Genomic DNA, 4,835 nt, shown 5'->3' with positions numbered 1-4,835 from the left:
TTTGGAATAACATTTTATATCAATTTAAAGGTACTAAAACAATATGTTTTAAAAATTGGATTGCAAGTAATATTTTGTATACGAAAGATCTCTTTGATGAAAATGGTAACTTTAAAACATTACAAGAAATTTCAAATACTTTGATAAATAAATCTAACTGGTTGTGTGAGTACAAGATTCTAAAAAAAGTAGTAAGTAACATGTTTGATATGAAGTGTTTTATTTTTACCAAGACAACTTTGTAAATTCTTTCAATTTTAACAGTGGTTTTAATTGTATTACAGATAAAAAATGTAAGTTTTTCTATGAGAATATGTTGTCTAAAAAGTTTAAATATCCATGTTATCAATCAATATTAGGTCGAAACTTTTGTGTAAGTAAAGAATACTGGTGTAATATTTATAGAAATAAATCAAACTCATGTATGATAAACGTCTTAGTGAATTTAATTATAAATTGTTGAATAATATTCTATGTTGTAATTCTTTTTTACAAAAATGTAAATTAAGAGAAAATGCAAAATGTGAATTTTGTGGAAATGAAAATGAAGATATATAACATCTAATTTTTGATTGTGATAATGTAAAAGGTGTATGGCAAAAGTTGAATATTGTTATGAACTATGATGTGCAATGGAAACATATTGTTGTAGGATTCTACAGTGAAACCTGTCTAATCCGACATACACTGGGAGACAACAATAGACAGGGCGTCGGATTGCACAGTGTTAAAAATATCAAAATGGGAAAGAAATTTCACGTCGGAATTAATTCACAGTGTGTCGGTTTATTCAGGTGTGGGATTAGACAGTTTTCACTGTACTTGGAAACAAATTCAAGAATTCTCTTTTATAATACTATAATATCATATCTGGCATATAAAATATTATACAGTGAAAACTGTCTAATCCGACACCTGAATAATCCGACACACTGTGAATTACGACGTTAAATTTCTTTCCCATTTTGCTATTTTCCATATTTTTAACACTGTGCAATCCGACGCCCTGTCTATTCCGACGAAAAAATTGTCTCCCAGTGTATGTCGGATTAGACAGGTTTCACTGTACAAGAGAAGTTCATGTTAGAAAAAAGTATTAGATGTTCATTAGAAAAAGATATAGATTTCATGTTAAATTTGTCAAAAACTTGTATGTTTAAAGACCTCTGTGGGGCAATGACTGGTCTTATTTTGGAAATGAATATTTATAAAAGAAATCAGCTCCAGTTCAGTTATTCACTTAATACATGTATATGAACTCTGCTTATTTAATTTTCTCAGAGGATATGAATGCATGTTTGCGTATTAGTTATTCATAGAGAAAATACTTCCAGTTCATTTATTCAGTTAATAACATTGGTTGGAAAGGATTTAAAATTTTACAGTGGTTTCAAATCTATTTTTTACTCTGTATTTTTTTTTCTCTTGTTATAAATAATTAAACTATTATGCAATCAGATCTGAAAACTTATTTTTTACTCGAGATATATTGAGAATTCACTGTAAAATTTCCGCATCTGATTCAGTGAGTTTATTTTGAAAACAATTCTTGGCAGTTTTCTGGGTTTTTTTAAACATCGCTTTATATAAGATACAATATCATCCTCGTCATTACCGACCCACAAATGCTTTACTTCTCGTCACATTTTACAAATATACTGACAGCAGTGGACAATAACGATCATTTTCTGTTGACGTCAACAAATGCCTCTCGCTTGTGATACCCCTTTATTAATTACATTCAATTTCATTTTTAGCTGTTATGTACGTCAAAGAATCCATATATCCACTAGATAAATACGATTTATATAATAATTTTATAAAAAAAAGAAAAAAAGCTGCATTAATAAGTCGTGAATATGCATTATCATACCACTTATTCATAAACAGTGAAATCATTTTTTAATAAAATCATTAACAACATATACATATTTAACAGCCTCCCAAAAGAATAAAAGATCTGTACTCTATGTGACCTTTTTACTATTGGTGATGAATTTCATTATGGTTTGAAAGCACACAAAGTTAAATTAAAGAGGTATGATTTAAATATAGCTCAAACTATCTCTCAGGCAGACAAAATATAGAAAAATTCTTTTCAACAATTTGTTTAGTATTGAAAAAAATCATGCAATTTTTTTGTTGAATGTCAAACAAATCATAGATGGAAATAACTAAACTGAATCTTAAAATGATATTTTGTACTGAATTTTATACATGTATTATATTCTTTTTCTATGTGTACCTTTTCTTACCTCCTCTCTACAACATATGAGTGTACATTTAAGAAAATAAAGTCTTTGGTATTGTTAAATTGTCCTATTGTTGATTGTGTTATTTTTCAACGAATTAACATGACTTTTTAAAGTTTATTTTAAAATATTGTTCAACCTATACTAAAATAAAAAATATTAGATTTTTTTTACAAGTATGTCTTTAAAGGAAAAATGTACCCAGAAAAGGGATTATTCAAACCTATCGTACCTTATATTTCTAGGGGCTACGACGAGAGACTCATTTTTAAGAGAAATGCAGAGTTTGTGAAAATAAATGCAGTCACGAAAAGAAATATACACAAACGGTCGAAGCATTTACCGGCATCCTTCCACGCATCGTCTTTTTCCTCGGTCTCTTTCTTTCCAGTGAAATGACAGATAACGTTCTTGATACAACTTGGGACATCTTTTTCCGATTTGCGATGGATTCGAAGCCCGATGATGGTGAAAATAATGATAAAAGCTGAGAGGAAAACGTTTGACAAAAGAAGATAACATATAAGAGAAATACGAGGCCTTGAGGTCTGTGGGAGATTTTCAGACACCAGGGTCAGATACACGATGATTGCCAAATGGACCGAGAGTGTGTATGCTATCCTGTCACCGTGAGCCACAGGAATCACAAAGACGAATATATTGAGTATCCCTAGCATAAGGACAGGTACCAGCATGTTAACTAAGAAAAATATTGACCTTCGCCTTAGCTTTATAACAAAATGAACAAAATCTAGGTTGTTTTCGGATTTAGTATAAGCCTCAGTTTCAAGAATGTCCCAAACTCCGTGCGGCGAAAAGTATCTGAGGTTAACTTTGTTGGAGAGAAGTTTGAAATTCATCTTGGTTATCGAAAAACCCCAAGTGACATATTTTAGTTCACATCTTTGGATATCAAAAGGAAAATTTTCAACATCCATGTCGCAAACGGTTTCGATGACATCACCTGGATTCCATGTTGCGTGTCCTTTAGGGGTATAATGAATAATCGTCTCATCATTTCCAAGGATACGATTCTTTGAGTAGGAATTTGTCAGGAAAATGCCAGGTCTCCAGACCTGCGTTTGAGGGATAAAGATATTCCGAACATTCTGATATTCAGATGGATTCCAGTGAATTCTATTGTCAAACCATGTTATGTATAAAAATCCAATGACTGAAAATTTGCCGGTGAGTTCATCCAATCCGTTTATGTTCATCAAATTAAAAATAATGCCAACATCCATCGGCTCGTGTATATCAATGCAAGGCCTAACATGCCTGTTATAATCCTTCATAACAGAGTTAATGGTGTCCTCTTCAGATCGACATGCGGAAAAGTTTTTGGGAACGCCTTTTGCAGTATCCAAGATAACGGATAGTAAAATTAAAATAAAGGAAGACATTTTCATATTCTGCATATTATGGCATTATCAAGAAATTGCGAATCTATTTCGTTTTATACCTGCTTTATCAGGTATTCGATAAAACCCATTACCGAGTTTCCAAAGTCAAGTGTTGAAGTGACAGAGGCTTCTGTCGAGAAAGAGGCCGGACTTATAAGTTTTCTATCTTAGACAAGTACTTTATTTGTGTGGATAGATGAAAAACCAGATACACTGAAAATACCAGATGTGGAATCCCTATTTCTTCAATTTAAAATGACCACTCGCGTCAAGGTTAAGTAGAAACTTTGCTCTGCATCATTATCATCCCCATCTTGTACAGAATATTTGAGAGGCATTTCAAGGTCTTTCATTAATCTTTCCCCTTAAGGTTCCAGTCCTGTTTGAGATAAATGTACGATTCCAAAATCTTCATAATTGAAACTATTTATGTTCATATGTCAGCAAACCTTGGTATGTGGTAATTAATACAATTCACTTGTTTGAAAAACATCAATGATTTCTGTAACAAAGATGTAAGAATCTACTATCCGCAATAAGCATAAAAAGATTACAATCTTATCGTTGTCGACAGACGTGTGTTAATCCCAATGTTTCTGTGTTTCTGGTCTCTAAATGCTGAGAATCTTCTATCGCGGAAAAGAAATTCTACGAGCAAGAAATTACTACTCTTCCCCTCAGAATGATGCTGGCCGAATGAAGCCTGAGACTGCGGCCAGAAATTTACACAATACTGTCAAACTGGTCCAAATCTTTGTCCAAACTGTTTTGTACTCATTAGAAATAGGACTGTGTGAGTTGATTTCAAGTGTCTCAAATTTATGAAATTTGAGTTTCCTTTTCAGGTCTTGTGTTCTGTCATTTGTGAATTTGTGAATTCTTTGAGATTTTCTCTCTCACATCAATATTAAATATATCTGAAATAAAAATTTCGATATAATTCAATTTTGTTTACACCAATTCTTAACATTTTAGTACACTATGTGTTGTTTCCTCTTTTATTAAAATGAACTACCAAATCAACAAAGAGAAGCATTAATTACGTAACAGTTATACTATGTTTATCAATATGAACAAAAGTGGTATCAGTTCATTCAAGCATTCTTAAATAGCATTGATAAATGTAAGAATTCGGAACACTTTAAAAAAAAGAATCATTAATTTGGTATTAAGAACTTTG

This window comes from Saccostrea cucullata, unplaced genomic scaffold (assembly GCF_032062105.1).
Source record: "Saccostrea cucullata isolate Sc308-1 unplaced genomic scaffold, CSIRO_AGI_Scuc_v1 ctg160, whole genome shotgun sequence".
In the NCBI taxonomy this organism is placed as follows: domain Eukaryota; kingdom Metazoa; phylum Mollusca; class Bivalvia; order Ostreida; family Ostreidae; genus Saccostrea; species Saccostrea cuccullata.
Note: the sequence above shows the minus strand (reverse complement) of the source record.